Source organism: Eptatretus burgeri, chromosome 7 (genome assembly GCF_056783735.1).
Source record: "Eptatretus burgeri isolate ZD-2024b chromosome 7, Ebu_testis_v1, whole genome shotgun sequence".
NCBI classification, from domain to species: domain Eukaryota; kingdom Metazoa; phylum Chordata; class Myxini; order Myxiniformes; family Myxinidae; genus Eptatretus; species Eptatretus burgeri.
In genome coordinates this window covers 63018775-63031274 of record NC_140967.1, presented here as the reverse complement: position 1 = coordinate 63031274, position 12500 = coordinate 63018775, and the positions used below count along the sequence as shown (strand labels likewise).

Below are 12500 nucleotides of genomic sequence, written 5' to 3'. Positions count from 1 at the left end.
TCCATTACAATACTTTCCTTTTTCATATGAATTGCAGAAAAGTTCTCTGAAAAAACCTCTTCTCTCTCAAAACTTGGTTTATTTATCAATCTCGAAGCTTCTTTCCAAGATGTTGCGAATCTAATGTTTTGTCTGTTTCTAACATTTTCCATAGTCTTTCCTAATACAGCATTATTCATTAATTTATAAAAGTCCCCTTCAAATTTTACTTTTGTATTTGCTCTCATATCTGTATTGAATTGAATATACTTTTTCACCCAAGGACTTTGTTTAAATTTTAAAACTCTATGAATTTTAGCTACTCTCAATCCTTCTCTCAAAAACTGTTTTAAGCTTCTCTGATGCAAAACATATCCCTCTTTATCATAGAATGTTGTTAATAACTTTTCTGTTGATTTACCTTTAATATTAAAACTTTTATGATAATCACTTAACCATTCTTTCTTTGGAGTTTCTTTCTCACATGCAAAAGGAAGATCTTTATGCTTATTATGAAGATCACTCGGGTACCTCAAATCAACTTCAAAATAATAACCTTCTTCTTCGTCATTCAATTCCTCTTGAGAAGAAATAACAATATTCATCAAAGCCTTTTCATAATCCTTTTCTTCCACCCACTCTAATTTACCATAAGGTAGAGATTGAGACATTGCCCATCCATACAAATTATTAGCATCAAAATACATCAAATAATTACTATCTTTTTCACTATCATAATTTGGGAGATATTTATTATTTGCTTTAGCATATCTTTTGAACATACTTGTGATATTCCACCTCTCTTGGACTTCTCAATCATCAAAAGCATATCAACATCACTGATTAAATCTATATCTTGTTTTGTCATTTTCAACATTGCACTCCAAGCTAAACCAGGAGCTGTGAAATAGTGGGCAGGGTCTAATCCATAACAATTTTTATTATGACAGAGTGTTCTAAAAGCCTCAAACACATCAGCTAACAATAAAACATCTGTTTTTAGATATAAATCATGATATTCTCCAAGGTTCTTTATCTTAAATATTTTCCATATTTCTTGTGCGTGTTTATATTCCTTATCACTTATCTCTTCTTCATAAAGGTTATTATAGAAACTTTCTTTTGAAGGAAGTTGTGTTTCTTTAAATCTCATAAATGAATCCATATAATCATAAGGATAAATTCCCTTACTTGTAAGAATTTTCTCTTTACTTTGAATTTCATTCCTTGTTTGAATTTCCTCTCTCGTAAGAATTCCTTCTTTAATCAGAATTTCATCTTTAATCTGAATTTCCTCTTTAGTTCGAATTTTCTTTATAATTAGAATTTCATCTTCAGTTAGAATTTCCTCTTTACTTTGAATTCTCTCTTTAATCTGAATTTCATCTTTAGTGAGAATTTCCTCTTTTGGAAAGAATGAATTAAGATTTGGAAAAGAGTCCGTGGAGCTTAGATTTGATGCGAGGTAGGCTAGTGGTGTTCCCATAAACTTGTAAGAATCTAAAAACCTAATACGAGTTATAGGTTTTGTGAATATCATTTTTGAAAATGAAATATACTTTTGACTTGTGTTTGTTATAGCAGAAATATTCCCTGGTGTTTTTGAAAGTTCATTTATAAATAGATGTGTATCATAGTTGGCGCTGTTGTGAAGAAAGACTGGAATAAAAGAAGGTAATTTATAATTAAGATTACAACAGGAATGAGCGGGACCTCTATATTTACCAGTAAGATGACAATGGTCTCTAACTTTAGACTCCTTAATTTCCCCTCACAAATATGGCAGATATTGTTCATTCTAAATTCTAATTTTTCTTCTTTGGTTAATTTCATCGGTTCATTTGTTTCTTTCATTAATTTAGTGAGTCTTATACAATCCTTTTCTAATCGTTTTACAAACTCTTGTGAAGCATTTTTTCCACGATAATGTTCAAGTTTGTTATACTTTTCTCCAACAGATGATTTGATATAATAACAGAAACCACAAGGAATATGTTTTTGATATTTATTTGTATATGGTTCTTTTGGATTAGGAGAAGCAGTATTTATCTTTTTAAGGATACATTCAAAATCAGCGTATATCACAAATGGGTGCATGATAGATTTATTATAATCTTCAAAATAAATCTTTTCACCAGGTTTAGGCATTGTAATTACAGCTGATTTATGATTACTACAATATTTTGAATGTTGTTCTAATCGTTCTTTTGTATGAAATGAATTAAGACATCGCTTACAAGGATATATTTTGTTTGCTGTTCTGAATACCTGAGAAGAGATTAATCTTGATAAATTATTGATGTATGTGTAATGTGAATTCTTTCCAACACTAAAATATAAAAGGTCAATGTGTGTTTCTTCATTTTTATAGTTGTTTGAAATTTTTAATATTTGAACTTTGTTTGTATCCGTTAATCCATATACATTAATAGAAAGATTATTCTTTTTCTCAAATTTAGGAATATCTGTTAATGGCATTGGGAATTTAAAATCTTTAATGTCCAAGGTATTCTCATATTTCATATATTGTTTTACTCTTTCTGAATTACATTTTGGTGGATGTAAGTGAGCAAGAACAGACCAGAGAAAACATTTATTATCATTGTTCTTAATATTAACAACTGCCTTCTTTAGTTTTATTTCTTTTGGTAATTCAATATAAGAAGAAGCTTTAAGAGGGTTTGATTTTAGAATGTGTATATCTAAAAAGATGATTTTTTTAATATTGAATCCACTTCCTACCACTGTATTATCAACATCCTCCTCTTGTCTTGATAGTTCTTCATAAACCCCACTATTCAAAAAATCTTGAAATGATGTTATAAAATGAAGATCTGTTCTCATATAAGGAGTTTGTTCTTCATCTTGTCTTTTCATATTCATTTTCACTCCCATATAAAACTTTAAAGTTTTTATTTCTTTTAATATCTTTTTAATAAATTTTTCAACATCGGGTTTCACTATTTCAATTGATTCAGCTATTGATGATGGACCGGGTTCTCCAAATTGAAAAATCCTTATTTTTATATGCCCTTTAAATACCTCATCCGTGTTTTTAATATAATAGTCTCCCTTTACTTTAAACTCATTTTTCTTGTGTTTTTGTGATTGAAGATGTTGATTATAACTACTCTTCAAAACATCCTTTGAACAGATATCACAATGTTTTCTTTCCAACTCAAGAGGAGATATTTGATGAAATAGATTAAATGTGTGTTTGTTGGTTCGGAGGTGTTTTCTATAATGTTTATATTCGTGATTACAAACATCGCAGTACGTTGTATTCACCATATTTATAGAATAAAACTTTGCTTAAACTAAAATTTTCTTGATGAAAATTTCGTTTAATTTATAGGTGAATCTGTGCTTAAAAACATTTTATCCTCCAACTTTTTCACTTAATAAATACAATGTTTCAAGACACAAAAGACAAGTTTCAATCAATCTCTTCATCTGTTAAAGATACTGAGAAATATGTCAAGGATGTAAAATTGAACAAAGATAAATATAACAACTATTGGATAAAAACTATTATGGTAAATAATATGAGTTCTTCAATTTCCTTCAGTGGAAGGGCTTTTAGTATACCTGGTAGAACATCAATTAAAGTATCTCTAACAAAAGTTTCTCCTCTCCTTCTAGTAATATATTCAAAACTAGAAAAAGCAATGAAACAAGAAAAAGTATCAAAGAACAAAAACCTTATGGATGAAGCTTTAGAAAGAAAAGATAAGACCATCTGTAATATGCAAGGAGAAATTTGTATTTTTTCAACAACCCTAAAGATGTAAATCTTGATGAAATAAAGGATGTTAATATATCAGGTGAAATGACATTTCGTTCAATAGTAGTTAACGATAATTTTAAAATTACCTTTAATATAAAAAATGTTGTCGTTGAATCTGATAATGAAAAAAAGTATATCGATATCGATGGTAATATACAACTGAAAGTATAGATGAATTTCAGTTTAAGTAAAGTTTTACTTTATAAATATGCTAGACTTTCCTGATTCTCCATATGACAAATTTGAGAATTGTCCTGCGTGTGAAAGACAGGGATTAAACACAGAGTCAAAAGCCTATAAACAATGTATATTCTGTGATTATCTTCTAATTAATGATAATAAAAATATAAAAAGGAAAATAATTCTTTTAGATTTACACCAAAAATGAATTACTTTACAAGATTGATTAGAGAAATGAATGTAAAGTATGAGGATGATAACACACCTTTCCTTACAAGGGAAGAAACTGAACGTATAAGAGAAATGTTCAAAGGATTGTTGTTGTATATTATTCATGGATGTAATTTTCAGGGAAATATCAACACAAGATATTGTATAAATAAAATAATGGATTATCTTGAAATTAAACCTGAACTTAGGATAAAATATAGAGTTTCTAAAAAAGCCAATAATAAATTAAATAACCTGTTTTTCAAATATATAAATGAATGATTTTTTACCTATTTGGGAAAATAAGATAAAATTTAACAACCATAAAAATCTCCCAAATTCATTAAGATGTCTCATAGTTGGTTCAAGTGGATGTGGAAAAACCTGCTTACTTTTAAAAATGCTCCTCACTCCCAACTTTTTAGATTATGATAATTTAATAATTTTCACAAAGTCGAGTTTTCAACCAGAGTATCAACTACTCTCACAAGGTTTTAATGCTGGTCTTCAAAAAGAAGATATAATAGGTTTATTTAAACGTCAAAAAACCTAAATGATTATAACATTGAAGATATAATTCAACTATTTTGTGATACACAGAGATGTAAAAAGAAATCAAATCTTATAACTTGTATTCTTAGTGATAATACGGATGATATACCGTCTCCCAAGATTTGGATAAATCAAAAAGAACCTCGTTATCTTTGATGATTGTGTTAATGAGAGAAACCAAACGGTAATGGACAGCTACTACACAAGAGGGAGACATTCTTCTTGTAATTGTATTTATCTTAGTCAATCGTACTTTCAACTTCCTCGTCGTTCCATCAGAAACAATGCTAATACTTTTATTTTATTCAAGTTAAATTCAATAGATATCAATAATTTTTGGAGAGATAATTGTTCTACATTATGTAGTAAAAAGAAATTTGAGGATTATATGAAGCACACGACTGAAAAATATAAATATATTGTTGTGAAACAAGATGAGATATTAAGGGATATATTTTTTGTTTTATAAACAATTACATATATAAATGACAACTATTATTATAAATCTTGTGGGTAAATCTGCTTCTGGAAAAACTTTCATAAATCAAGGTTCTTGTGTAGTACAAATGAGAATATTGTAAATTTACTTAAAAACACCCCGTGATACGCATTGTATCAACAACAACTAGAGCAATAAGACCTGGAGAAGTAAAAGGTGAAGATTATCACTATATTTCAGTGGAGGAACATATGCGATTGAGGAATGAAGGACAAATATTTGAGGAGGTTTCTCTTGGTACAACAAAATATTCACATTGTAAGAGTGAGTTAAAGAAACTAAAATCTGGTGGTGTTGGGATATTAGAAACTAATCCAGAAGGAACGAGACAAATTATTAAATATCTGAGCGGAGTGAAGATTTTATCATTCGGTTTTGATGTTGATGAAGAAACTCAACACAAACGTATGAAAAGCAGAGATGCAAGGATTAGTGAAGAAGAAATTACAACTCGCATTAATGTTAATAAAGAATTTGATGAAATATTTAAAGAAAAGGATTTATTTGAACACATCTACTTGAATGATGAAGAAAAGGAAAATTTCCCTGTTGATCTTTACAATTCATTAAATGATATTTTACAATAAATAAATGGATACAAAAGAAAGAGCAAGAAGATTTAAGGAACATCAAGAGTTGGTTTCAAAAGTTGTAAAACAACAGGAAGACATAAAGAAGAAACGCAGACAGAAACTAACGGGCGAAGAAGCATTTGAAAAAAAACAAGAGAAATTTTTTAAACCACTTTTAAAAACTTCCCAAGAAAAATGAAAGATGTTTCCACAGTTCCCACAGTAGAATATACTCCTAGAAAGCTTCAAATGTTAAAAGATTTCAGTCAAATGACGGAGGAAGAATTAGAGCATTTAGGAGAATTAGAATATGATGATGAAGGTTTATTTCAACAACTGGAAGAGATTAATCAACCCCCTGATTATATTGTGAATGCTGTTCAAAACAATGAATATTCAGCGGATTCAAAAACCAAAGCAGGACTCATTCCAACAGAACAACCAGCAATATTTCATCTTGTTCAAGAAAAGGTATTGATATTTAATGATGAATTAAGGTTCTTAAGTTCTGCTCAACCCCCTGTTAAACTAACTCCGAGATTAATGTTTCTTCTCACAAAAGATGGAAGACAAGGTTCAACTGTGAGGGATGAATCAAAGTATATTGATAAACCATTGGATATGGAAAATAATGATGATAGAGTATATATTGATTTGCTGAACACTCTAAATTATAAGGTTATTCTTTCTGGTAAAAGTAGGAAGAATGAGAAGGAGAAACACATTATTCAGGCTTTAAGTATCCTTGGTTCAGGTATTAGTTTTCTTCCAAATGACCCATCGCAATTAGTTAATAGACTGTTATTGTTGTTCGGCAGTAAGAAGGCTGGAAATAACAATTGTTTTAATGAAGCATCAGCCATTTTAGACCAGTTGATGAACATGAAAATAATTAATAAATCTCAATATAAAGACATTTTAACTCATATTAAATAAGATGAGAAGCACAATCCTGAGTTTTAATTTCACAACAAGCGACCACACATCTTCATTCCCATACCCACTACAACTTGACACAACAAAAGAATATGAGGCATCTTTATTGTCCATGGAGACTTATAATACCTTATTTAATATAACCGAGAAAAATGACAAGTTTAGTTATAATCCGGGAAGTGGATACAAAACGATAACAGTCTCACCCGGAGCATACGAGATTTCTCAAATATCTTCCGAAATTGCTCGTCTTATGAAAGAACAGGGTGATGAACCAAAAAATATTATTATAAACATTCAAAAACATACTTCAAAATCAACGATTAAAGTTAAAAAATAACTACAAGGTTGATTTCACAATTGATAATTCATTTCGAGAGTTATTAGGTTTCTCCTCAAAAAAGATTGAAACTAATGGGACGTTTTACAGTGATAATGTCATTCAAATATCCTCAGGAATAAATTCGGTGTTAATTCACTGTGATTTGATTGATGGTGCTTATAATGATGGATTAAAAACAAATACAATATTTTCATTCAGCGCATACTCAACCCCAATTGGTTATAAATTCAATATGGAGCCTAAAAATTTGGTTTATCTACCTGTGTCAGGAAAAACCATACACAGAGTAAATTTTAGGATAACCGACCAAGATAATCGTGTGATCTCTTTTAATGGAGAAGTTATATCCATCAGAATTCACCTACGTGAAGTTTTTCAATAAATAAATACGATGGTTATTGTGAGGAAGCACGAGTTGGGAAAATATAAAATAATTACAGGAGATGGGATGTTCCTTTCCCCGTACTACAAGGGTGAAGGTATGTATCTTGGTAGAGGATACTATAAACCTAAGAGACAAAGGGGTGTCGGACATCAATTTAGAGGAGATGGGATAATTGATACTCTCATGGGTATTGGTTCAACTATTCTTAAACATAAAGACCTAATTGGTTCAACTGCTTCTGCTGTGGGAAATGTAGCAGGTGCTGTAAAGAGTATAAAAGATGCTCAGAAAGAATCTCATAAATTACAAGCAATAAAAGAAATTAAGAAAGGTAAAACTCAGTTGTCCCCCCAAGAACGACAGAAAATAATTCAAATACTTGGATCAGGGTTTCAAAAGTTTTAACATCTTTTTTCCTAAATAAATACAAGTATGGAAGCAATTGATAGTATCTATGATTTGGATGATACTATTATTATCTCAAACTCCACTAAAAAAGAAGATTACTTCAAGGTAAATGCAATAACTGGAACAGACTGGAATACAAATGGTACAAAAAGTTTTGAAATAAATAATCAACAAACCTATTTGAATCTCTCCGAAAGTTTCTTGTTGTGTAAATTTAAATTCACTAAGGCTGGGAATAACACAAACGCTACACTTGTAAATGATTTCTTCTGGAAAATGTTTGATAGTGTGCGATTGTATATTGGAACACAAGAAGTTGAAGCGGTTGATTATGTCTCTGCTGTATCTGAAATGATGAAATTTACACTCTATACATTCAGTGATAGAATGGGAAAGGGGTCTGTCGAAGGTTTTATTCCTGATATGTCAACGGGAACAAACACAGACCCTGGATATATTCAAAGGAAAGGAATGTATAATGATGATACAAAAGCAGAAAATAGTTTTACTGTGGCAGTTCCTCTTAAAGGTATATTTGGATTTTGTGATTATGATAAAGTTCTGTATGGTCTTAAAATTAGATTTCAACTACAAAGGAATGATAATGAAAATAGATTGCTTTTTGGTGTTGGTAATGCTTTTGGTGATCAGAATAAATTTGTAATTGAGGAGATGAGTTGGTATATCAGTGAATATACTCCTAATCTTAAAACAGAAGAGATGTTGAATCGAAGACTTAACTCAAAAAAACCACTCAGTGTATCATACCTCAAAAGAAGATGTCAACACGTTAAACTCAATCAAACTACTTACACGTGGAATTTGGGTGTTCTGGAAGGAAAGCCACGATATCTGTGGATGATTTTTAAAAAGCCAGATGGTGATACTGCGACTGATAAGAATAATGCATTGAGTGATAATGCTAAGGTGAAACAACTTCGCGTTTCTCTAGATGGAACATTTTATCCACGAGATAGATTGGAAATTAATTGGGAAAAAATGATTTTGCTGAAGCATACAAGTCTTACCAAAAGGTGTGTGAAAGTAATGGAAATAAAGAACCTATTTTGGATATGACAGCATTTAAAAGTTTGTATACAATCTATACGTTTGACCTGAGCGCTCAAAAAGAAACTATAAAGTCTAATCGAGTGGATACTTCCCTATACATTGAAAGAGGAGAGAGTGAAGAAGTTGATACATATTGTTTGCTTTTGGAAGAAACAGAATTGCAGATTAATACAGATAATGGTGTGATGATTAGTCTCACATAATTTTTTGTTAAATAAATGAGTGGCAAAGTACCAACTGGGGTATATGTTAATCAAATCAATCTTCATAAACTATCATCTTGTGTTCAAAATCAAAAGCCTTGTACGATTAACGTTAATACAATTCAGAGAAAAGGAGCAGTAAGAATTGATGTTTTGCTCACAAGAGAACAGGTTAAAATCTTGAATGACACTGGCTCACTTAAAATTAAAATGACAAAACCAATGTTGAAAAAATATTCAATAAGAGAGACGAGTGGAGGATTTCTCCCATTTCTAATTCCTTTATTTGCTGGTTTAAGTGCGGTTGGAGCATTGACGGGTGGTATTTCAACAGCGGTCAAAACTGCCAACGAAAGGAAGGCTCAACTCCAGGCTCAAAAAGAATTGGAAAGACATAACAAAGAGTTGGAGAAACAAATTAGTGGAAGTGGTGTAATCGTAGATTTTGCTGAAAAACTTGAAGGTCTGCCTGATAAAGCGAGATTGTTAGTTGGAGATATGCTTTCTTCTATAGCACAAGCAGGTGTAAAATTAACGAAAAGAGGTAATGGATTATATCTTTCTAATAAATAAATGAGCATTGATGAGTGGTTGAAAGAATTTGGAAAGAATACAACATCAAATTTACAACTTGCCAAATATTGTAAGAAATTAAAAATTCATAATGTGGTTATTTGTATGAGAGATGAATTAACAAATGTGTCGAAACATACAAAGAATATTATTATGAACTTAGAAGATAATGATGGGAACGGTTCTCATTGGGTTTGTATTTTTAATAGTCAAGACAAATATTATTTTGATAGTTTTGGTCTTCCACCACCTGTTGAAGTCATAAAATTCTTACAGAATGGTGTTTATCAAACATTTCAAGTCCAAGAATTAAATTCCAAGTGTTGTGGTCAATTATGTCTATATGTGTTATTTCAACTCAACAAAAATAAAAAATTTTATGATATTATTTTTAATCTAATATAAATGACTTATGTTGGTAAAGATGGTTCTATCTTTGGTGTATCTCAAGAACTGGATATTGATTTATCAAATTATTACACAAAGGCACAGGCTGAACGACATAAATATAATATAAACAAAAATATTAACATGAAAAATGCTTATAAATTAAAAAATTATCCAAGCCCGACTGACGCGAATGACTTGGTGAGATTAAGCGATTTATCACAATATATATACTTAAATAAAACGGCTGTGTATTCTAAAGATACAGAAGTGTTGATATTATCTCCAGGTCATACAGAATTCACAGTTCGAATTAAAATAAATTTTTATAAAGAAGGGCGTATCGTTTGTATGAGAATAGAACAATGGGGGTATGATATGAATGATTTAGGTATAATTGGTCATTTAAAATTAACCTCGAAGACCTGGAACAATTAAATCAGTCTCGTAAGGAAGAATATTATCCACTTGGTATCGAGAATGAGTTTTGTGGAGCCACGATTAGTAAACAACAAATAAAAGAATTTAATAAGGGTAAATATAATAATGGTTTTGCCCTTGTTTATCTCATGAAAACAGAAAAAACAGGATTATATATAATAAGTAAGGAAATACAAAATGATTTAACTATGGGAAGATGGGGAGGTGTTTCGTGCCATAATATTATTCTAACATATATTTCTAATACATAAATGACAGCAAGAAGGCTTCAAGAAAATTATCATTTCTGTGTTCAAGCATACCTTCAAGAAAAGGGTATTCGGTATTTTAATAAATATGTTCTACAACATAAGAATGAGGTATTTTCAATAAAAGATTGGCATTATGCTGATGTTGATAAACCAACAACTTTAGATTTAATTAGAATGTTAAATAATGAAAAAATTATAAGGTTAAGAAAAGGTAAGGCTCTTTTAGAAATTCAAAAGAAATTTTATTGGTATCCTGTTGTAAAAAAAATTATTTTGGATACAGGAATAACAAGAAATCCTGATGTATATATGTATAATATTCTATGGAGTGTAAACGATTCATGTATAGTAAGGGGATGAGGAAGGAGTTGAAGAAGAGAGGGAAGAGGAGGAAAAGGAGGAGGAGGAGAGAGAGAAGGAGGAAAGAGAGAAGAGAGAGAGGGAGGAAAGAGAGAGAATGAATAAATATCAAAATATGGAAACCAGTGAGATTCAAAAAAGAATAGAGGTATTAAAGAAATTAACTCATCTCACCAGGGAGGAATACAAAGAATTAAAAAGTCTATTTGCAATACTTTCGACATCGAGAAGACATGTATTTTAATTCAAGTTTTTTCTTAAATAAATGGAGGAGAGAGTGAAGGCATTTCTAAGGATTCTTTATGTTTTAAAAATTAAGATTCAAATGTGCATGTTGGAAACTAAAAAGGTTTTTGCACTCTGCAGAAATTTTTCTCATAAATAAATGAGTTATTGTCTCAAATGTAAAAAGAAAACTAATACTAAAAATATTTCATATATTAAAAGTAAAAATAACAGGGTTATACAAAAAGGTATATGTTCGGTGTGTGGTTCAAAAAAAATCAATTTATCTCCAAACACAAACTCGGAGGAGATATACAAAAGTTTTTATCAGGAAGTAAATTTACAACTACTGGAATACCAGGGGAATTACATCTTCCAGGGTATTCTTTCTGTGGTCCAGGCACAAACTTGGATAAAAGATTAGATGAGGCAGACAATCCTAAATCCTGGAGTAAACCAATCAATAGAGTTGATGAAGTGTGCATGAGACACGATATTGATTATGGGAATACCACAACGTTGGAAGAAAAGCATGAAGCCGATAGAGAAATGTTATATAATTTGTCTCTGATACAAAATCCAACCTTGAGAGAAAAAGTTGATAGGTTCATCGTGAAGAAGATGATTAGTGCTAAATTGAAACTTGGACTTGGAAATTCAAAAAACTTATAGGCTCTAATGATGCCATTAAGACTGAAGAGCAATTAGCTGATGAATTACATAAACCAATATTCACAAAGTTTCAGAGAAGGAAAGTTTATTCCAAGGAAGTTGATTATATCTGGTCTGCTGATTTGATTGAACTCAATAATGATAAGGGGTACAAGTATGCTTTAACCGTTATTGATTTGAGGAGTAGATATGCGTGGGTTGTCCCTTTAAAAACAAAACAGGTAATACTCTTATGTTAGCTTTTCAACAGATATTTAATAAAAGTAAGAGAAAACCTAAGAAATTGTGGACTGATGAGGGTAGAGAGTTTTATAACAAGACATTTATGAATTTTCTAAAAAATAACAGTATTACATTATACAGTACCTTTAATGAAGGGAAGGCAGTTGTTGTTGAACGTTTTAATCGTACCTTATAAAGAGAGACTATATAAAAAATTCACACAACTCGGTTCACAACAATGGTC

The 12500-nt window shown here is 30.4% G+C and overlaps 1 protein-coding gene across 1 annotated transcript in view; it reads left to right on the top strand.

The window, feature by feature from the left end:
• The window catches only part of LOC147023401 (LIM and senescent cell antigen-like-containing domain protein 1), a 77965-nt gene that overhangs the window by 12095 nt on the left and 53370 nt on the right, over nt 1-12500 (top strand). The window lies entirely within an intron of this gene.